This window comes from Equus przewalskii, chromosome 8, assembly GCF_037783145.1.
Source record: "Equus przewalskii isolate Varuska chromosome 8, EquPr2, whole genome shotgun sequence".
Classification (NCBI taxonomy): Eukaryota; Metazoa; Chordata; class Mammalia; order Perissodactyla; family Equidae; genus Equus; species Equus przewalskii.
Window position 1 is genome coordinate 71,975,218 of NC_091838.1, and position 23,826 is coordinate 71,999,043.

The 23,826-nt window shown below is 38.8% G+C and overlaps 1 long non-coding RNA gene across 6 annotated transcripts in view; it reads left to right on the forward strand.

Annotated features, from left to right (window-relative positions):
- LOC139085149 (uncharacterized) overlaps positions 1–23,826 on the forward strand; it is a 142,892-nt gene that overhangs the window by 31,732 nt on the left and 87,334 nt on the right. Inside the window, exon 1 of one of the 6 annotated variants that reach the window (XR_011543217.1) lies at positions 11,087–11,431. The exons of the other annotated variants lie outside the window; for them this stretch is intronic. This is a non-coding gene — a long non-coding RNA (uncharacterized lncRNA). Of the gene's footprint in view, positions 1–11,086; positions 11,432–23,826 lie in introns of those variants that run through there. 6 annotated transcript variants of the gene reach the window in all.

A 23,826-nucleotide genomic window follows, 5' to 3' on the forward strand; every position in this document is an offset into this window, starting at 1 on the left:
GAGCTGGGTGGTCACAGGTGAGCGCAGCAATCAGTTCCTAGCCTAAGGAAAGATGCTTAATCCTTAAGGAAATGCTAACGTTGGGAGAGGGAGGGAAGTTGCACCTTTATCTCACTGGCCTTTGTTCTTGCCATAGGGAATATCTAAAGCAGATATAGAATGGGTGCTCAACAGCCACGGTCAGGCCCTTTTGGAAAGACAAGGTCAGGCCGAATTAGGTTTATACCAAATGGCTTCCTCATATTCTCCAATATATCTTATTGCTTGCCATTTTTATTTGTCAGTCCCATAATACTCATTATACTGCATCGTGAATTTTTATTTGTATATTGCAACCCTGGACACTACATTCCCTAAAGATCACGTCAGTCTTGCTCGGGATTGATCTCCAGCAGCCAGCCCAGTGCCTGCCACATAGTAGGTATTCAACAAATTTGTTCACTTGAATCAGTGAGTGGGCCTGAGTCCCAGGCAGAGGGGAAGGCAGAGGACTGACACAAAGATCTTTCTGATGCTGGTTCCCTGCTATTAAAACAGAAATTTGCTTACTGAAATACCTGGCTTCTCGCATTGGCTCCATCTTCTTCACTTTTGTTCTGTCTGCATTTGGATGTAGTAATTTGCTTTTGGAAGCAGAGAACAATCTGTACCCTGTCTCTATGTGTGCTACTTCAATGTCAGGTAAGGCTGATCTCAAAGGATCCCTGCATTGCTGCACGCCAAGGATTACCCCACATGCATTGGCATCCTCCATTATCTGTAACCCGGATACTGCCAGCCGTTGGGATTCATCATCTTGACTATACACAGGCCTCCCTCTTTGAAAAGCCAGTGGGTCTGATGGATGAGATGGCCTCTCCCAGGGGCTCTGCCTGCCTGTGCTACAATTTTGCAAGCCTAGCAAGAGCTGCCTTTCATTTCAAGCACGTCTCAAGGATGGAGACTTTTAGAGGAGAAAGGAAATTTGCAAAGGAGAAAAGACTCCAAGACTCCAGATAATAAATGGTGTTTGAAATAAGTTTTATCTGCCTCTTTTTCGACACTCTGCCCTAGTCTAACACCATTAGCTCTGTGCCTGGTTAGTGGAATAGAGCAACAATGAACACAGTTCATAATGAATAAATATCGAATATTTTGGTTTGTTTCTTTGTAATATCCTCTTCATGGTGGTTACAGAAAATTGAGGGTTAATAAATCAATAGCCCCATTAAATAGAGCAAGAATATATTTAAAATAAATAAAGGGTATGTGTGCTCAACACACAGTTGTGTGCTGATAATGGCCAAACTTTGCCCTTGCACAGATATGATAAAGCACGGCTCTTTCCTCAGTCTAGCCACTGATCTTAATTCTTCCATCCAGGACTAGCATACCCCATCAGGAAAGACTCCTCAAAACTCCTCAGGGTTACCTTGGTATCCCCATTTAATAAGAAGAATAAAATATGATTATAGTGTCTTAGTCTTTATTAACCAATCAAAAATGATTTTTCACATTGTAGAAAAATCATCATAATGCTGCTTAGATACCAATAGAAAATTTTATCAGATGGCTCTCATATATTTAGAAATTACATTTCTCTTTTTCTAGATTTATAAATATACAAAAAAGCCAAAAGATGGTAATAAATGTATATGTGCATTGCACAAAATATGTCTGAGTGTGTGTATATCTGTGTGTATAATGCTTTCCTCACAGCTGATCACCATCTTAATTTAGAAGAAATATTCCTTCTAACAGAGTAAACTCATATAATAGGCTCAGAATTAAGATTTATTCATTTAGGATTATATTGAACATTAGACGAGTTAATGCATGTAAATAGAAGAGTGCCTGGTGCACAGAAAGAGTTCAATAAAAGTCATTCATTGCCATGCTTATTTGTATCATTATTTGTTCAACTAATGACAAGCATTTATTGTGCATCTACTGTATTTCAAATGCAAGGAATAAGAAAGAAGGTGCCTCTGGTCTCTTGCAGTTTGAAATTAAAGGAAAGACAAACTCCAAACATTATCACTCTGTCTAATCAATGTAATCCAGAAGATGTGTAGCCCCACCATGAGAAGAGATTTGTATTGATATTCAATATAATTACGCTCCAGGCCTCCTTCTGAACTATGGGTCCCTTAATAAGAGCGGATTTATATTGACTTGCAATGTAGTCAGTCAAGGTCCTCCTTCCATAGAGGAGTAATAGGCCAGTAATTTGTGTTGGCTTTCTGCCATGCTTGTTGGCCACGCCTCTACCCTTCTCCTTTGCCAGCATCTACAACTTTCTTGACAGCTCTTTGTAATGCAACAGAGCTTTTGTCAAGCCACACACAGTCTTTCTCTTCATTTTCACATCTAACATCATCGTAAGAAACTTCATCATCTATGTTGATAATTCATCATACTCTCTTATTTTAACTTTCCTTCACCTCCCTGACTCCAGCAGCCATCGCCTCCACTTCATTTCAGGAACATTTCTATTATAGTCAACTGGGACCACTCTTCTTCTGAAACAAGTTTTTCCATATCTAAAGTCTTAAATGTCAGCCTTTCAATCTCTGACCATGTCTCCCTCTCCTCTGAGATTTCTCTCTGCTATATTTCCACCAAACCAACTCTTTCGCTTCATTTGTTTCTCTAAGTCTCTAAAACTTTCTCTTTGCTTCTGAAAACCTACCCTTTCTTAGTTTCCCTTCAGCACATAATGAACCTAGGTCCCTTGGCACATCTCCAGTGAATCCTTAATGTCCTTGTGATACATGTCCTTGTATGCCCATGCATTGTGCAATCCCAAGGAAGGTGCCACAGCCATCTAGACCAGACCATCACAACTGTATACTCTTTGATGAGATCAGATAATCACACAACGTCATATGGGGATTCCTTTGTATATTTCTGTTCAGATACTCCCTTATTCTGTTCAGATACCCCCTGTTATGGACTGCATGTTTGCATCCCTCCAAAATCCACATGTTGAAACCCTAACCTTCAATATGATGATATGTGGAGATGGGATCTTTGGGAGGTAAATAGATTTAGATGATATCATGAGGATGGGGACACCAGGATGAGATTAGTCTCCTTAGGAGAAGAGAAAGAGACCAAAACTCTCTCTCTGCCACATGAAGACATGGCAAGAAGACGACTGTCCATAAGCCAGGAAGTAGGCCCTCACCAAACACAAAACTGCCAGCAGCTTAATTTTGGACTTCCCAGTCTCTAGAACTGAGAAATAAGTGGTTTTTAATTTAAGCCACCCAGTTTTTGGTATTTCCTTGTAGCAGCTCAAACTGACACAGACATCCCCCAACCAATTCTCTCAAATTTTCTCCATCCACTCTAAGACCTCTACTACAACCACTTCTTGTCTTCTTTTTTTTTAATAGAAGATTTTTGCTTCCCTCTTTCAAGATCTGAATTTGGTCCAGGTCATCTGGTTCATCTCATTCTTTATACTCAAAGATTAGGGTTCATAATATTGTCTATATGTTACTTGTTGATTACTGCAGAATTTGTTTTTCAGATAATACTTCTCTTCTTTTTGTATATCTCCATCAACATATCCCAAACTGGGCATCCAACATTTGATCCATTGTCACCTCATAACCTTATTTCTTTTTCTCTGATCTTCCTACTATACCAAGTGACCAACCTCTAGATGCCATTAGATTCTAGACACTGAAAAATTAATAGAAGGTTTTGTCTGATATATTCATAGTCTTTTATAAAGTAATATTAGCATTTAAGAGGCAAATGAAAATCTTCTGATTCAAAACTTCTCATTCTCTCTATTAAGCAACTATGAGATGATAAACACATCATATTCCAGCATTTGGGTTGTGATGAAAGAAACCATTATCCATCAGCCAACACTTGCTTTAAGATCAAGGATACTGCATTCTAGCTATGAGGCAGAGCTTTGCCCTTAATTGACTACAAGGCTTTGTACAACTTATTTCTACTTCCCAAACCTCTGTTCAATCATGTGGAAATTAAGGGAGTTGGAGTAAATGAACTCAAGTTTTCTTTCAACTGAAAAATACTTTAACATTGGTATTCCTTTGATTTTAAATATTTGATAGAGTGTTTACAACATTTTCTACACAGTAGTAAGTCTTATAGAAAAGTGGAGAACATATAATAGAGCATTGAGAATCTTAATCTCTGTGTTTGAGGTAGAAATACAGTTTAATGGAGCACAAGTAAGGAGATCTTCATTCTAGTTCTAACTCCACTACTAACTTGTTGAAAGTCTGAGGGTATGATATTCCCTTTTCCAGATATTGCCTCAGTTTGCCCTTATATAAAATGAAGATAATGAACAGCTCCTTTCTAAAGCCCCTTTGAGTTCTGTGATGCTATTGTCTAGTTACAGGGAAAAAATTAAGACATCAATTAATTCAAGAACAAAACACAGTGGTACAAAATTATCCCCCAGAATCACTGAGCTGCTTCTAGTGAGGATACAGATGTTGAGTAATTTATTCAGCCACCTCTTTTAGAATGCTCGCTTGAACTCTGTGGGAGCTGAGCCAACTCTTCAGTGCTCTTCACTCAATGGCTTGTCAGTTCCTCTTTTAATAGTAACATTGCACCCTCAATGAAGTGCTAAGGCATTTTTTCCTTGCAAGATGAAAAGAGGTGGTCATGGAACTGGCACAACTCTGGGCTGCAGACATCCTTCCAATTCTCTTTTCTTTGAGGAGCCAAATGATTCATTCAGGAAATGTATGCGTGCCCAGTACAGAGGAAATTAGGAAGATTATCTCCTCTAACCTCCCTCAATTTCCCCCATTCTCTTGATGTTTGCATTTTGGTAGCTCTCAAAAGGTTTATTATCCAGTTCCTCAAATTTTCTTTCAGGAGTGGGGAGCATAAAATTGAAGTCTAATTAATGAAATGAATAGAAGTATATTTTCACTTCAGAAAATTTAATATTGGGGAATATATGGAAAATATACTGTTCAAAGCTATAGTTGTCTAAAGAAGAGGGGCTCCATCCTCTTTAAAAACCTCATCACTTTCCTGATATATATCCAGTAGCTTCCTGTTGCATTAGGTTTTGGAGCCAAAAAGCTCAGCTTCAAAAGCTTAGATGACCTCACTTCCCTCGTCTTTCCTGTCGATCCTGCCTCCTCGCATCTCTGATGCCAAGCTCATACATTCTTCCAACAGATCTTTGTTGAATGTCTAAGAGACAACATGGTGTGATGGCAATGGCATTGGATTAGAAGGAGGGTGATTGGAGTTCACCTTCTGGGCTCAGATTTGTTAACTATGTGACCATGGTAGAGCTCTTCTTGTCTCTATGCTTCAGTCTCTCCATCTGTAATATCTTATTACTCTGCCCACAGTTAGTCAACCCTTTACAAACTGGTAATAACCCAATTGACCAGAAACCTTCTGAAGAAAGAGACCTTGGCTCCTTTCTCTCTGTATTGCTAGCCTCTGGCAAATGCCTTACTCACAGAAGGTAGTTACTATAAACTTGCAGAATGAATGACTTAGTGGCTAAATCTGAGGCTTCCTGTCTTGGTACAATTAAGGCTGCTGAGAGCTTATGCAAGACAGGCCGTGGGAGTCGGAAGGAATTCCTCCGACTGTAGCAAAACATACATACACACATGCACGTGCATGCACACATACGTGCGTGCACGCACACACACACACACACACTAGAGGTTCATATAGGTACTCAACTGACTACACTTATCAACAAAAGAAAGCTGGCCTTTGCCCATCTCAACTATTTCCTTTACATACCCTTTTTATCTTTATAATGATCTATCCTTATTAATAATTATTTTTCTGTGATTTTACATCAGGATATAAGTATGTTGAAGACAGGCCTACTGTTGCATTTACCTGAGACTCATATCCTCCATGGATGGGTCTATGGGTAGCAGAATGCTAGTGATTGTAGAAATTATGAAAAGAAATCTACAAAAAACCAGCTGGGCCACTTCCCCTTGGGCTTATCCTAGAAATTAAACCACCTTAACATAAGATACTGCAAACTTGAGTCCAAAAAATAGGGTCCATCCCAGTTATCAGATGACCATAATAAACTACAGCCAAGCTACCTTGACATTACAAAAAACAAATTCTTCTTCCTGACACATCCTAAGGAGTGTTGACTTGCCATGTCGCTTAAACATTGGCTTTGAAATCAGACAGGTCGGTCAAAACTTAACCCTGCTACTTTCTCAAATGGTGTTTTCTGGAAATTCACTTAACTTTTCTGAGCTTGACTTTCTTCATCTATAAGCAGAAGATAATAAAATAATAATATATTCAATTGATGGAATGGCAAGGAAAATCAAGGTGGAAGACGGACAAGGTATTTGACTCTTCCTTCTTATACATGCTAATGATTGTCATGACATTGGAGACGTGGTCTTGCTTCTGAGGCCCTACACTCCAATTGGGGATACCAGATGTAGTCTCATGAAAAGTCAAGTAGAAATGTAAGGAAATGTTGCAGGAGATGACCCGTAGCTGTGGCAGATTAAGTGCTAAATGCAAGGACAGAATCTATCAAGCTGCGTTTTCACAACTCACTGCTGTGTCTGGCTCTTAGGGAGCCATAGTTGCGTTTAAGTAGCAGCCTAGGGGTCCATAAAATGTTTAAGAGCTTTGTCCAGTCCCACACAGAGAGCTTTAAAAGTTTAAATGGACTTTATCCCAACCTCAGATTTCAGTGGAACATCTATACAAGGATTCAGTTTAGTATCTTTAAGAGATTAAGGAGTCTCCAGGGGCCTTCCTATTCGTCCCAGAATCTTGGTAGAGAAAAACACACTGGCTCCATTTCAAAATTAAAGAGACAGATGCTCCAAAGTGATCTTCCACTGACATCCAGTGCAGGTTGGATGTCCAGGCATGGTGCCAATACATCTCTTATTTAGGAAATGTGTGCTTGGACATCATCCTAACTTCCTGCAAAAGGATTGCACAGCTTGATCCCTTGCAGAAAAGAAACTGTAAGCACATAATTGACATTGTTGAGCGAGACTCACAAAGACATATCTATAACAGTGGTATATTCATAAAAATTATTTATTGAGAGCTACTGTAGGCCACAGACTGTGCTAATCCCCCTTGATACAATATTACTGACAAGAAGAGGCAAGAGCTTTGGGAGCTAGGTATTTCATTTCCCTGTTTTTAGAGGAGATAACAGACTCAGAGAGGTTATATGACCTGCCCACAGTTGCTCAGCTAGTAACTGGTGGAGTCTAGACTCTGGCCCAAGTATCTATAACAATATTTATTATAATAGTAAAAATAAAAGTAATAATGATATCAACAACAAAAAAACTAAGTGACCAGCCACTGTGCTTGAAATATAATAATTTAATCTTTATAACAATTCCATCCTTTAGGTACCACCATCCTTATTTTATAATTGAGGAAAATGGGCCTTGGGATCTTTTGAGTACCTTGCAAGATTACATAGCTAGTGAGTCGTTGTCTCACTCCCAAGCCTGTGCCCTTTACACAATTCAGCACTGCCATTCAAAGAAAAAACATAATTTATAGTCTCCCTAGGCAAGAATTTTGCCATTTCAATCAAGACCAGGCTGCCTTGTAAGGCAAGGATTTGTTTGATGGCGGGTGGACGAAGTGGACTGTTGGGGCTTGTCTGAGGAAAGGGCATGCAGTGAGGGATTTCCTCTGTCCAGAAGCTCCAACATTTGGTTTCATGTTGAAGGTGTTTACTTAGATGCTTCCGAGGATATTGAACAGCCCTACATTTCACTTCTGTGGTTTCGGAGCTCACAGCCCTAGTGAGGTAGATGACCATCAGATGCAAAGAACAAAGCATGGGCATGGGAGTCCAGTTCAGACCAGGGCTCACAAACCAGGGTCTTGCAGCCAGTGCCAGCGAACAGACAGATGGGTTTTATTTTACTAAGACAGCGTGTGAACAAAAATTGAAATGGCTAACAACTTACAAAAATCAAGAGATTTCACAAGAATATTTAGATTCCAAGCTTTTTTTGAAACAAACAAACAAAAAAAAACAAAAGATCTGGTGGCTCTGGGCTTACACACCTGCATGGTGCCAGTCAGGCCCTTTGAGAAGGATGGATACTCCTGTTTGCTACAATGACCTCTTCACTCATTTAGGTTATTTGGTCCATATGTAACTAAGTTTGCTACTCCTATTCCAGAGCCAGCTCTGCTACTAACTAGCTCGGGGAATATAAATAAATCTCTAAATCTTTCCAAAAGTAGGAGGGAATTGATGAGGTTAGTAGTTTTCAAACTACTTTTAAGCCATGGATGGCTTTCTGTTATTAAAACTTTCCTTGGAAACTCAAGCATCATATAGATAGAAGGGTATTTACACTGAGTGGAAAAAGCTGGAAGGCCAGCACCACCCTCACTCCACCCCTGGAAATATTCCTTAGAGATACTCTATAGAGGCCCCAGGTTCTCATCACCATAGATTTCAAGGCTCTGGACTGACTTGTAAGGCTGGCTCAAGGATGGGAGTGCAAGGGTTGGTAGATTTTCCTCTCTGGGATCTCCGTACTCACCATATTCATGATTATTTATTGGTCTCCCATCTCAATTCTTTTTTCTGTTTCTTTTCTTTTTGTTTTTGTTTTTGCTTTTTGTTTTTTCTTGAAAGGCCCAATTTGATGTGCACATCACCCAATCATATATTTCAATTTTTTAAAATCAAGCTATAATTTACTGCAGGAAAATTCGCCATTGATTTTACAGTTCTGTGAATTTTAACATATGTATACAATCAAGTGAATACCATTTCTACATGCCTGCTTGTAATCAATTCCCAGCCACTGGCGATCACTGAATCTGTTTTCTGTCCCTATACTTCTGCGTTTGCAAGAATGCCATAGAAATGGACTTATACAGAATGTAGCCTTTTGAATATAGCTTCTCTCATTTAGCATAATGCATTTTGAGATCTATCTATGCTGTTAGGAGTGTCAGTAGTTCTTTATTTTTTGTTGCTGAGTAGTATTCCAATCCATGGTAATACCATAGTTTTTCCATCCATTCACCAGCTGTTGGCCGTTAGGCCAATAGGAATAAAGCCATTATAAGCATCTGATATAGGTTTTTGTGTAAACGTAGGTTTTCATTTCACTTGAGTATTTACCTAGGAGTAGGATTGCCAGATTATGAATAGTATATGTCTAACTTTATAAATAATGTCAAATTGGTTACAAAAGTGGATGTACCATTTTGCATTCATATCAGCAATGTATGAGTTTCTGTTGCTCTGCATCCTCACATCTTTGGTATTGGCAGATTGTTTTGTTTGTTTGTCTTGCTGTTCCAGTAGGTGTGTAATAGTATCTCATTGTGGCTTTAATATGCGTTTCCCTAATAACTAATGATGTTGAATACTTTTTATGTACTTATTTGCCACCTATATATCTTCTGAGGTGAAGTGTCCATCCAAATCTTTTGCTCATCTTTTATTGGGCTGCTTGTTTTCTTATTATAGGTTCAAAAAGTTTTTTATATATTCAAGTCCTTTATTAGATATGGGATTTTGCAAAAATTCTCTCCCAGTCTATGGCTTCCCTTTTCATCCTCTTACAGTATCTTTAAAAGAGCAGCAGTTCTTAATTTTGATGAAATTCCATTTATCAATTTTTTTCCTTTCTGGATTGTGTTTTTGGTCTTATATTGAAGAATTATTTGCTTAAGTTCACAAAGATTTTCTTCTAAGTTTTCTCCTGGAATTTTTATAATTTTTAATTTTACCTTTAGGTGGATGATTCATTTTAAACTATATAGAGAGTTTTTTTATATATAAATTTGTATATAAGGTGTGAGTGGTGAAGCAGTGTCTTTTTGCACATAGATATAAATGTTCCAGTTCAAAACACTTTTCTTACTCCATCGAATTGCTTTTGCACCGTTGTAGAAAATAATTTGATCATATATGTATGGGTCTACTCCCGGACTCAATAATATTTTGAAAGGAAATATCTCCTACTTAAACATGAGATATTATATAAATATATAGCCCAGATTTCACTTTGTGGCAGAGAAAAGAAACCGAAAAAGGTCACCTTGTGGAACCTGAAACTTTCCGTAGTGTCTAAGAGTAACGAGGAACCTGTAGATTATAGACACAGAATTAGACCTCCCCCAGGCACTGGAAGATCTAGGTTCGAATACCACTTCTGCTACTAACTTCAAGAACTTTTGCAAGTAACTCATAATGGTCATCTCCCACAGTACTGAAAATGATCAGGTACACAGTTTAGCATAGTGCCAGAGACATAGTAAGTATACAAAAAATATAGAGTGCATTGATTACTAAAATATGATCTCTAAGATCCATTCTAGCTCTAAATTAAGAATCCAGCTAGGTACAGGATACTCAAGAGATCTAATTCTATGCCAAAATCTGATGCCGACTAGCTGTGTGGTTAAGCAGTAAGCAACAACTTTCTGAACCTCAATCTCCTTAAAATGGCGTAATTATGCCCCATCTGCCAAGCCAACCATAAAGGTGCTCGTGAAGATTAAATAAAATCTCTTCGTGAATGTATTTTAACAATGCATGTTGAGCTGAAGGAATATAAAAGGTCTTTATAATTATCTGGCTGCCTGAAAACAGAAGGTGAAGGGGTGTTTGAAATAACATCTGGGTAACAATTTGTTTTAATGGTTTGAAAAGCTTTAACTGAGTTCCTGCATACCAATTTAGGAAGAGTCCTAGACAGACCATTGGATTTGGAAAAATGGAGACTAAATATCTGTGCCAGACCAGTGAAGCGAGCTTGTGGTCTGCAGAAAGGGGCAAGGAATGAGACATGATGGTGGGTAAAGAAGGTATTATTAAAAGATAAACTGAGGCACATTAAAAATTTTTAAGTTTATTTGAGCAAACATCTATTCAAATCAGGCAACACCAAGCTAGAAGTGGTTAGGAGCACTCCACCGACAGAAGGTAGGGGAAAAGCTTTTATAAGAGGACACAGAAGCAAAACAAGGAAGTTATTTGATTGGCTGTAGCTTAAGTGGTTGCCTTATTTGGGAAAGTCTAGTTGGCTGTTTGTGATTGGTTTTCCTTAGGTTTCCATTTCTTAACCTTGAGGAATTTACAGGCTTAGGTTTTGGTTTGCATACATAGTAGATGAAGCAGTTTTTTCATACTTTAAACAAACAAGTAATAATTCCGACCAAAATGAAGGTAGTGATTTAAGTGCTGAACAGAGAAAATTCAGTAAAATTCTGCTCTCAGAGGCCTCATGGACTAGTTGTGTCGATAGGCAATTTCAACATGAGATCATTGGAGAGGAATATATCATGTTCACTGGAAGAAGGCAAAAGAATGTAACGACTGGAGGAAGCTTAGCAGGCATTCAACGTTGTATAAACTGATTCTCTAAGCTTTTTGGAGGAGGGTTTCTGAATGCACGGCATTGCTTCAACAAAGGTAATTATTTTCTCTTAATGTAATAAGATTCGTCTTATGTCATGACAAATATATGTTTTTTTTTGTTAAAAAATAAATATAAGGAAAAATAAGATAGTGCAAATCTTCCCAAATCATACTAAACAATACAAACATTTTATAAATATTAGAGTATCCTTCATATACAAATGATTATTTAGGGCATAATGTTTTGTACCCTGTCTTTTTCATTTTAGAGTATATGGTGATTCCTTTCACATTGGATATTTTCATGTCATTGTAGAAGTCACTGTAGTTTGCCCACAAAATTGCATTTTTTTTCTAGTTCGTGTTTACATGTGATTTGACAGGGGCCCAACTTTTCTGGAACATATCCTCACACTTAGAGGAGTTTTGTCAGTATTTCAGGAAAATTTCCATGAAGCAGTGTCTGCCTGAGGCAAATGTTTCCAGCCACAATAAATTACACAGCCACGAAAATATCAAGCACCTTCCAATGACTGCCTTTTAGCCTAACAAGGCAGGTTCAAATCCCTTAACTACACAATATTGGGTCACAGATGAGCCATTCCTGGGAGGCCCCGTCACTGGTTATAATACTAATACATCTAGGAAATAGGGATGGTTCATTTGTTCAATCATCAGTTTTTCATCCATTCATTCCTTCATCCATTCACTCATTGACTCAACAAATATTTAAGAAGTGCTCTCCACAATTCTGGTCCTGTTAAAACACATCTTGGAGATTATTCTTCATCGATACATGCCCATCTAGCTCATTCTTTTTAGTACATAATATGCTATTTAGTTTTAGGGCTGTCATACAATATTTTTAACTAGTTTCTTATTAGTAATTGTAGAACAAGCTGGAGAGTTGTTTACTACCTGTTTATTTTCCCTCTAACCAGACAATTAAACTATATTTTCTACGTTCACTTATGGGTGGGTACAGCCATGTTAGTGATATCTGGCTGCTGGAATGTAGGCAGTTATTGACATTTCTTTTGATATGTGAACTGCCCATTTATGCCATTTTTCAGCTTTGCACTTGAGATTTTGGTCATTTTCTCAGTGATTTGTAAGAAATTTTAAAACATCTTAATGTTTATACATCATAAAAATGAACTCCTCTCTCTTTATGTGCTGCAAACAGCTCTCTAATTTTTTGTTCATTTTTTGACTGCATATAGCTTTACCACAAAGAAATCCTTTCAAATTGTTATCTAGTAAAATTTATATTTTTTATTTCAAGGACTTTGGGTTACATTTTCTATATTATAAAGGTCTTCCCCTATTTTCTAATAATACTCTTGTGACTGTCATGTTTAAATTCAAAAGCTTAATGCATCAGAAATGACTTTTAGGTAAATGTGGGCTAGGAGATACAGCTGAATCTTTTTTTTTAAGCAAATTACTAATTAGTTGTACAAACACCCCTAATTAAATAGTCTCTTCTCTATTGATTTGAAATGCTTTCTTTATCATCTACTATGTTGCCACATATATGTAGCCTGTTGATAAACTCCCTATTTCATGTAATTGAACAACTGTCTCTAGATTCATGGACCAGAACAAAACATTTAAATTTATTACAATCTTGTAACACACCCAAATACTGATTAGGCTTCGATTCTCTCCATTGCCACCGTGCTGCCTTCTGCTGCTGTCTATTCTCAATTTTCCACCTACTTGTAAGGAAACAATGAATTAATATTTTTATTGTATTCATATTTAACTCATAGATTACCAAAATCATATATCAATAGAGAACTGAAACATTTATATCGTTGTCTTTTTTAAGAAAAATTCTGCGTAAATTATTTATAATATATCAGTCCCTTGAAAATTCTGTTTCTAATTTTTAAAAACAGATTTTCATTTTTCTCTTCTAAGTGTACAATCATTTCACATGACGCTTTTGTCTTCTTTCCAATCTTTGAAGTTATTTCTTCATCTTGACAAGTGTTATTGATTGCTCCTTTCTAGAAGAAAGTTAAATAATGGTGAGCTAGAAGTCAACTTTGTCTTTTAGCAAAAGCAAATTTTCCTAATGTCTGATTTTAGCAAGTGATGTTCTTTTTCTGTTTGATTCAAACAGTACTGTATCTGGAAAATCTTGTTCAAGTTATTAATCTGGAGGTATTCATTCTTTGGGCTCAGGATTAATGGGGTTTTCCTTTTGTTTCTTTTTTATCCTTTTGTCACTTTTGGTTCCTTTTGCTACGTTCTGGGGAGAGAAAATATGTAAACATGCATTTACTCTGCACATTTTGTGAAGTCCAAGTCCCTTCGTAAACCTGTTTGAAGCATTTCATTATTCCTGACATCTTTTACAAGAAATAATTAGATGGATGGCTCACAGATTGTTTTGGGATCCCAAACAGGAAGCACATTCGTGTTTAAAGCTGAAATCACCCACGTAATTATATTTATGTCAGCCTGCAAGCAGAGAGTTTCTTAATTATTATTATTGATGACTTCTACAGAGGATTTCCTGAGAAGTCCACATATGTTCTGAATCAATTGCATTGTCTCCAGTTAGTCCCAAAATACCATGACTGAACTCAAATCAGGGAGCCTAGGTAGAGGCTGACTTCACGGCTAATTAATCTCCTGCAGGGGAAGGCAAGTGACTCACATGGTGACAAGACCGAGAGGTGGTGCTTGGCCAGCAGGAGCCTCAGGCATATGCTTTCTCCTTGTCAAAGAAGCCAAGAAGAGACAACACAGACCCTGGGAACTTTCTGACTCTCAGTGGGAAAGAAACAGGAGGCATTTTGGTTTCTCTTATGAGAAGATACCAAGATATGGCCCATGACTTCTATGCCTGAGAAAAGCAACCCGAAGGCCCTGTAGAACATGGGGCTGCCTGCATCTTGAGGGTTCCTGTAATAGAAAGTTAATTTAGGACTTGAAAACCGGGAAACATCAAATGCCCAGGAAACCAAGGCTTTGCACTAGATGAGCTGCAGGGAGTGTAAAGGAACCAAGACACAGCTTCTTTTTTCATTGAGTTTCCAGTTCAGTTGGCGAGAAGAAGATAGTTCAATTCAAGCCAAAGAATTCTTGTTAAGGATTCCCTAAGAGACTCATCACAAGTGTAGAGACGTGAAAAAGACACAAGCATATGAACCTGAACAAGACGCAGAATAAGACACGTCTGTATTAGAATCCAGGAGATGGAAGTGATAACAGACAATTACAAAACAGTGTAACAAGTGCAAGGATTGCAGTGATGAAAGAATAGTGTGAAAACACACAAGCCAGATAACTCGGTTTAATGGAGAAATTAAATGTTTCACAAAAAGAGGTGGCACATGGAATGCCTTGAAGGATGTGTGAGAGTTAGCTAGGCATGGAGGGTCAAACAGATTTTCTAGATTGAGGGAATGTAAACACAGTAACAAAAGGTAATGCTTATTAGGATCTCACTGCAGGCTAGCCAATAAGCATTTTGACATATAGCAACGCGTTTCACCCACACCACAGCCCAGCTGCAGAGTGATTTGAAGTCAACTGCAAGGAGTTCATCACGGTTACTGTGTGAATTGGGAGGTGAAGGGATGGATGCTGGAGATGGGGCAAATGTTGGTAGGACTCAGACCATTAGCAAATACTGGGGTTCACATGCATGACAATATAACACACAATACTCAAGAATATGCACAAGGATCAATGAAGTACTCTAATAATGCAGATGCTTACTCAGGAATTTTCTTGCTTGTAAGATGGGAAAGATAATCGCCTTTCCCCTGTCTACTTAATGAGATTATTTTGAGAATTAAAATTGAGCCTATAAACATTAAAGTACTTCATTAGCTATCAGCTCCTATGCAAAGGTTGTTTCTTATGATTTGTAGAGGAGGATAAAGGGCAAGAAGAATTCATATTCCTAGGCTGTGTTGTTTATGGGGAGAACTACATGGTATCCAGATACCCCAAGAAGTTGGCCTTATCCCAAAAAGTTTGGCTTTAGCCTGCACTCCCTCTGAAGGGAAAAAGAAGTGTTGGTCCTGTTCAGGTTTCAGGATCTTTCTCTCTGAGGATAGTGCAAGGAACTTACATAGTTCAATTTGGTTTTTTCTTTTAAATATAAATGCAGGGTAGGCAAGCAATGAATCCCTTTCAATTTGGAAAGAAAAATCAGCACTCACAGGAAGAACTGCCAGCAAGTGATTATAAGGTTTCTAGACACAACTCTGTCAATCAATTAGCAAAATGGATTACCATGCCTCGTATTGGTTTGGCAGTGTGTAGCTCACAGAATTCTTCTCCAGACATTCCTCCCCTGGTCAATGGTCAAACTAACTTTTATTGAGGGTCTATAATGTGTGAGGTGTTGTACACAAATTATCTGCAATTCATGCAACAACCCTGTCAACAAGGTCACATCCCCAGAAAGGAGCAGAGCTAGGATTCAAAGTCATGTCTGCCTAACTTCAAAATCCATTTTCTTTCTACCAAACCACATTGTTTTGCAGACTTACAAAGAACATGGTTCCAAAATAGAAGTCAAAATAACCAAGAATTTTGTTCTCTTTCTGCTTCTTTCCAGGTAAGATTTTGGATGAGGCTATCCAATGTCCTGGGTCATAATTTTCTTATGTCTACCATGAGGGGTTTGCTCATAATTATCTTTAATATTGCTTTTCCTTCCAACAATCTATGAGCTCTTGGTTCATATTATGTGCATCAGTGCTGAAAGGATGCAACTCTGCTCCCCACGCCTCTCCTCCAGCCAGCCAATCAGCTGAATCAAGCCTGGCAACCAGCAAGGTGACAATGTCACAGCCCGGTCCCCCTGAAACCCAAAATGAGAACCTCAGCTAAGATTTTCCATATGTCCTCACCCACAAGGGATACGAGAAAAACAAACACAATCTAAGGAAAACTCAGCACATTAACTCTGCACCTGATTGGGAAATGTACAGAGTTAGTTTTTAGATTCCTTTCAAATGAGACTGAGTGGCTGACAGCCAGAAAACTAAAATCTTAAGCAGACATAAGATGGAGAAGACAGACCTGGAAAAAACTGGAGCAAAAATATTTGCAAATGAGATTTGGGAACAGCATCTGAAGAAAAGATGAGACACACATATAAACTCTTCTGCACAAATAGGTATCTCATATAGAAAACCTAAGAATTGCTCATATTCACGCAACACCTCCTCTTCCAAAAAGTTCAAAAGGCGGACTCCAAATGCAACTTCAGTGAATTCTAATAAAGAAGGGATGCACTGACCTGGAATTCACTCCTCTCAGGGGCATTACTATCCAGAGGAAATGCTTTCAGCATGAACATTCTGCATGCACTAAATTGCAGTAAGATCCAGGATCGCTGTGCTCAAAAGGGAAGCCCTTTTAGCAAAGACTTCTCAGAAAAGTTGTTTCTTTCTCTCCCATCTTCAAGTCCTTTTCTCCTCAAAGTCAAATGCTACAAGGAGCTCTTCCACCTCATGGCTCAAGTGGTGACCACTAAAAGGGAGGAAAACTCATTTCAATATGTACTGAAGGAGAAATAAGTCTTGAGGCTTTACTATCCTACCTCTCATAGAGTTTTATTTTCTCAACTCACTGTAACAGAGCCTAGAAATTAGAGGACAATTTGAGATCTAAAATTTTAAAGGTATATTACGGAGGAAGGGAAACACTAACTGAGCATTTGCTGTATGTCAGGCGTCCTATCAGGTGTTTGCTGAAGTCATCATACAATTTTATGCGGTGGGTACTGTGCTCATGCTTTCTAGGTGAAGAACCCCAGGCTCAGAGAACTTCATGTGACTAGTTCAAGTCTAAACCTTTTATGATATCACCATCCTTATTGTGTAGTTCTGGATTAAATGATGATTGAATCTTTCATTGTATCATCAATAACTTGTGCTTTGGCAAAACTGGAATTCCTAGCAGTTCCCTGAGTTGGTCCTTCTCTTTCATGCCCTCATGATCTTTGTAAATGTTTTCACCTTTGGTTGAACAAGCCCTTCCTGGATAGCTTCGCCCTCCCTCTCAATACCTCTGATGAACCTGTGCTGACTCCTCCAGAGGAAATGAGAGTCTTCCTCCCTGTGCTCCGCCTTCCTGAATTCATTATACAAGATACAAAACGGCATTGACATTATCCGTTATTGTGTCCACAACCCAATAACAACTAAATCCTTTGAGGGCAGGACTGTGTTTTTTTATTTCCATAGCTCTGGGGCAGCTCGTGTGAAGTAAGCACCCATTGTAATTTTGTGATGGGGAGGAGGGGAGGTTAGGAAGAGAAAAGAAGAGAGGGAGGAAGGTTGGGAGGACAAAACAAAGAGGTGTTGAAGGAAAATTGAGAGGAGAGAGGGAGGAGGAGAGGGAAGAAGGGAAAGAGGAGGAAAAGAGGAGAAGAAAAGAGACAAAAGGAGGGAAAGAGAAAAGACAAAAGAGAAGAAAAGGAAGGAGAGAAGGGAAGAAAAGAGAGGAGGAGAGAAGGAAGGAAGTTATGTTAATTATCAATTAAAGCATAATAAATTATCCCAAAACTAAGTGGCTAACAATGAGTACTTATTTTCTCATCGTCTGGTTCAGGAATTCAAAAGCGGCTTAGCTTGGTAGTCTTCGCTCAGTCTCTCAAGAGGGGTCAGTCAAAGTGTCCACTGGAAGTGTAGTCATTTGAAGGCTCAGCTGTGGATGGAGGATCCATTTCCAGGATGGCTCACTCTCATGGCTGACAAGTAGGTGTTGACCTCCAGAAGGAGACCTCAGTTCTTCACCACATGGACCTCTCAGCAGGGGTACTTGAAAATCCTCATCATAGAGCTGGTGATTTCTCCACAAAGCAAGTGATCCAAGAAAGAAAAGAAGAAGGAAGCCACAAAGCGTTTTGTGACCCAGCATTGGAATTCACATACTATAATTTCTATAATATCCTATTGGTTATGCAGATCAGCCCTATTCATTATTGTGAGAAAATATTACACAAGGGCAGTAGGCAGGGATCATTGGGGGCCATCTTGGAGAAATGGTTAATTTAAACAGAGTCTGTGATCATCCCAAAACACTACAATGCCAATACAATCATATGCTTGTAGTTCCTTCAAAAACATCCCGAGATGAAGATATAGAAGGGGACCATAGTTTTTGAAGGAAAGTAAAATATAAGTTACAAAGAAATGGATAAATGAATGCTAAGCTTGTTGTAACGTCCCTAATAAACTAGAGTTTATTCACCTGATCAGTTTCTCTCGTTCCCAGAATAACTTCTAGACTCTCTTTATGGATGAAAAATCTTGCAGTACCACTACAGAAAACTAGCATGGTGGGAAATAAACAAGCACATTCTTTGGAGCAGGCGATGCTCAACTTGACTCTTGATTCAATGACCTATTGACTGAGTTATCTGGCTAAATTTCCCAAGTTTCCCTCAGCCTCAGTACTTTATAAATGGAGTCTAATACTGCCTATAGGGAAGTTTCGAGATTGTGCATCATAGCACCTGTTAAATGTTTTGAGAAATTTCTGAAACTTAACAGGTGCTATTTGTTTCACTCTTTCCCTTCTTTCAGATGAAAAATGGAAACAAAATCCATACAGTTAGAGTTCTTGTCAATCTCAATGACAAACATCTAGGTATTTGAGAATATCTGGGTGCTTAAGATCATCGAAGTTGGAGCATTCAGGATCATTACATTTATTTACTTTTTTTAGGTGATTTTGGAATTTCGTCAAGACAATTTCATAATACCAACTCAGAAAGGACAGGAATGATAGTAATAGTGAAAAGCCAAGGCAATCTTGAACTTGAGAGTTTCAGAGGCCTTTGTGATCATAGCATGCTGCTTCTCAATGCTGGCGCTATCACGCTAATGCCACGGGGGAGCTATTAAAAACACCTATGGGTAATCCCCTTTCCAAGAAGTTAGGATTGGATTTTCCTGGGGGTGGTTTTCCAGAGCTCCCCTGATGATTTTAGTGGTCAGCCAGCTGGAGAAGCACGGATCCAACACAACTCTCTCACAGAACACACAAAAACACTGAGGTCAGTGATTCCAAACTTTTCCCAAAGCCACCCTTACGTGTATTTATTATTTTAAGTTACATGTATTTGACCAACAATAATTGAAGTTCTGCTAAAAACTAAATGCTAGCTAATACTAGTTGATGCTTCCTAACATTTCATAGTTGACTAAAGCATGTTCAGTTTCATGAATTCCCTTGATCTTCAAAACTAACTTTATAATATAAATTGAAGTGAATATTAACTCGATTTCATAATGAGCAACCTGAGGCTTAAGGAGACAAGGCAAATGTTGCCAGGAATGCAGCAAAAAAGCAGCAGAGGCAGGACTCCACAGCAAGGCTTCCGACTCTAAATTCTCTGTTTCTTTCTTTGTACACATATACACGCACACAACAGGTGCTGTTCAGTTTTGGCAATAGATAGTCTCTCCCCTCTCACAAGTCCTGATACAAAATGAAATGGTTTGAACTGCAGTGAGGAGAGGCCAAGAGTTCCAAAGTCGAGGGCTATACAACGGCGATTAAAGACCGGCCTCGTATTTGGAAAGTGAGTTTCTTTATTTGAGCCTACGTTAACAATCCTGTAACCCAGGGCCCTTTGCATTCAGGGTTTGGGGAGAGAATAGTTTTGGCTGCACATTATTTCATTCAGTCCCTCCAAAGTCTCCAGGAGAGAAGTTTTCCTCACCTCTTCCAGCTTCTGGTGGCTCCAGGCATTCCTCGGTTTAAGCCGTACCACTCCAATCTCTCTCTCTGTCTCACATGGCCTCCTTTCTTCTCTGTCATGTCTTCTCTTCTCCTCTTCTGTCTCTCATAAGGACACTAGTCACTCGATTTAGGGCCTACCCACGTAATCCAGGGTAAACTCATCTCAAGGATCTATCTACAAAGACACTTTTTCTAAATAAGGTCACATTCACAGGTTCTGGGTGGACGTATCTTTTGAGGGGCCACCATTCAACCCACTGCAGATGTATTTTATTATTACAAGTTGCTTTTTCTGTTTTCTGCCTGGCTATTGCTGGTGTGTAGAAAACTTCTTCATTATTTGAAGATTTAATTAAACCTAGCCTTCTTTCTGAGCTCTTTTTAGTCCTTATTGTCTTTTAAATGATGCTTAGAGTTTCTAGAGAGACAATCGCATCATCTGCATAAATGATAATTTTGTACCCTCTTTTTCAATTCATAACTGCAATTGACATTCATGCTTTTGAGACATGGTTCTCAAACCGCAAATTATCTTAAGAGCTGGTGTAGGAGTTATTGCTAACAGTTAAAGGAAGTCAAATTTGCCAAAGCATAGGAACAAAGTAAGAATGTCAGGGCAATTCAGGTCACAGACTTAAAGAACCATAATGTCTTCAAAACTATTTAATTTCTTCCTTTGATTTTGCCAGTGCATATTACCAAGACTCAGATACCTGAAGATACTTGCCCAAGGTCACTCCACAGACAGACTATTAACACACAAATAAATCTCCTCTCTTTTCAATCTATAATAGCCAAAATGATATTTTAAACATGAAGATGTGTAACCGTGTTATTCACTTAAAAAGCTTCAGTGAGTGTCGTTTTTAGGGCAATGCCTAATGTGACCTGCGCAGCCCCGAGTGATCTGGTCCTGCCTGTCCCTGAGGCCTCGCTTTATGTCTCTTTTATAGGTTTCCCTCTGTTCTGGGCACCCTTTCCCGAATCTGCCAAGCTGGTCTCAGGGCTTTCACACGTGCTTTTCTTTCTGGCTGGAGAAACCTCCCTTTGCACACTCCTGCCCTTTCTCCTGGTTAGCCCCTCTTCTCTGTTTAACCCTTATCGCCCTAAAGAAGATTGGTGTCACTTTCTACCCTAGGTTAGATTAAAGCCTATGCTTTTGTTCTCATTGGAAATCTAAAGTTCATTCGCATCATGTATAACAACAGCAATTAATTAATGTCTTATATATAATTTATTTGTTCAATGTCTGTCTTCCCCATTAGTTTGTAAACTGAATGAAAGGCAAAACCAAACTTACTCATTATTAGATCCTACACTTTGCACAGGCTTCATATGAGTATTCAGCTCATAGTATTCATTGAATTGTAAAACCTGAAGAATGAATGAAGCATTCGTATTTCTGCTTGTCCTCCGACACTATAGCCTCTCATTCTTCAGTCCTTCAAAATGCTTTATTTGCTCCTTTTTCTGCCATTGCTCTGTATTTCCCAAGCCCCTTTTTTCTCATCTCCAACCACCTACGGCAGTGGTTATTTTAGAAAAACACAATGCTTAAACAGCATCAAATAATCATTTTAAGCGCTTAAAAGCATCAGAAAGATTGTGTAAAAGATAGTGTGGGCACAATCTATTATGATTCAGAATATATCTAAAATGGTCCTTTTCTGGTGAGCTGTATTTATGCCATAAAGAGAATAATAAACCTAATAGCTAGCATGTATGAAACTTCGGCTTTACGAGAGGCCCTTATTCTCAAAACCCCCTTCCTTCTCAGACCTAAAGGATCTCATCTCTCCTGAGTGTAGCATAAATTGAGGAACCAAACAACATAATTCCTTCCATTGTTCTGAAAAGCTTTGTAGGGCATGAGCCATCTTCTAAAACTGACCTAAAGCAGAAAGGTTCCCCCAAATGAGAATATTCAGCCACCTTACAATTAGCCCAATTACATATTGTTCCTGTTTCCTATTTATCCACATAAAAACTAATAATAAAATACAACAAAGCAGTTTTTCATGAAGGCAATAGAGTACTGTAATTACTTCACTAGGAGCCTGCCAAATTATTTTCAGGGAGTGTAGAAAATGGCTACATTTTCAGCATCTCTCACATAGCATTAACTTTCAGGCACAAATTGCATGGCATGAAGGAAAACAAATGCCCATTCCAAACATCGGGTTTTTATCCTCTTGCAATGTGTGGAAAATGTACCCATGATGAGTCCCCGAGGGTGAAAGCACTCTTCCTTTTTATCGGTAACTTTTTAAACTGTATGGTGATTACTGAATAGCACCAGATTTCTGACGCAGAAAGTTACGCACAGCGCTTCTTCTTTGTGAACTTATAATATATTTATATATTATATAACCCAACGATCATATGGGATATATTAACAAGTATTAACAATTCCTCATTATGCTGTACTGGTCATGTTCCACATGGAGGGAGTCTCCTCCTTATAAACGCATAATATAAAAGAGGGAAAGACAAAATGGAATATAGCCTATCCAATGGACCCAGATGGGGAGGGAACAAAACTATGTCATATGGTCAAAAGTTAAAGGAAGGGACCGGAGGGGAGGTGTGTAATCTGGATCTGACAGGTGGAGACCTGAGAGCTGCCTGCTCACATCTAGAAGATGGTCGTGTTGAAGAGGGTTAGGATCTTTGTTTCCAATGCCTGATGGAGAAAAGGACCTGATGGATAAAACCTGTAGGAACACAAACTTCAGTTTTCCTTGAGGAAAAGTATTCTTAAAGGTAATGCTCTTAAAAATTTAATGGGTGGCTCAAAAGCATGGGGATAGGACCACTCTCCTGCCCCCATCTCCCAGCACTGACAGAGACTGACAGTGTGAGCAGCCCTTTGCTAGACCTTTCTTAGAGGAGCTGTAAGTTCCCTACAGAAGGATGGTCTGTATCAGTGATTTTCAAACCATAGCCTATCAGGACAGAAGAACCATACGAGGAGGCAGGCATCTGGGTCTCTTGGTTTTGTTTGTTTGCTTGAATCTTTCCCATTACTTATGAATTTTCAGAGTAGTGTTTATGCTCAAGCAACTTTCTGTGGTCACCACTGAGGATTGTTGATTTTGTTTTGTGTTTGTGTTGGTTTTTAGTATCATTTGCAACTTGTAGATTATGATGTATTTGATGTGTTTTAATGCATTGAAGTCATTCTTCTTTTTTTTTTTTTTTTTGAGGAAGATTAGCCCTGAGCTAACATCCATGCCCATCTTCCTCTACTTTCTATGGGGGACGCCTACCACAGCATGGCTTGCCAAGCAGTGCCATGTCTGCACCTGGGATCCCAACCAGTGAACCCCAGGCTGCCAAATCGGAACGTGTGAACTTAACCACTGTGCCACCGGGCTGGCCCCATGAAGTCATTATTCTTTTTGATTCCCAAATGTCCCATTTTAGGCCAGTGAGAGCTCCTTCAAATAGTCCCCTGTGTCCTTTCGATGTGACACCATTAGAGCCTCTTTATTCTGGCACAAGGTGTCCCAGGCTCATCTGGTATGTTCCCTGTCTCAGACTGAGATCAGCCATTTCTCTGAGGACCCTTGGTTCTTTTTAGCCAGGAGAGGATTTAGTGAAGCAGAGCAGATCCATTTACATATACTTTCTATATAGGAGTTTGGGTTAGAATTCATTTGAAAATAAAGCAAAGCTTTGCTAAAAAAAATGGTTTAAAAAAAATAGTTATCTAGGGG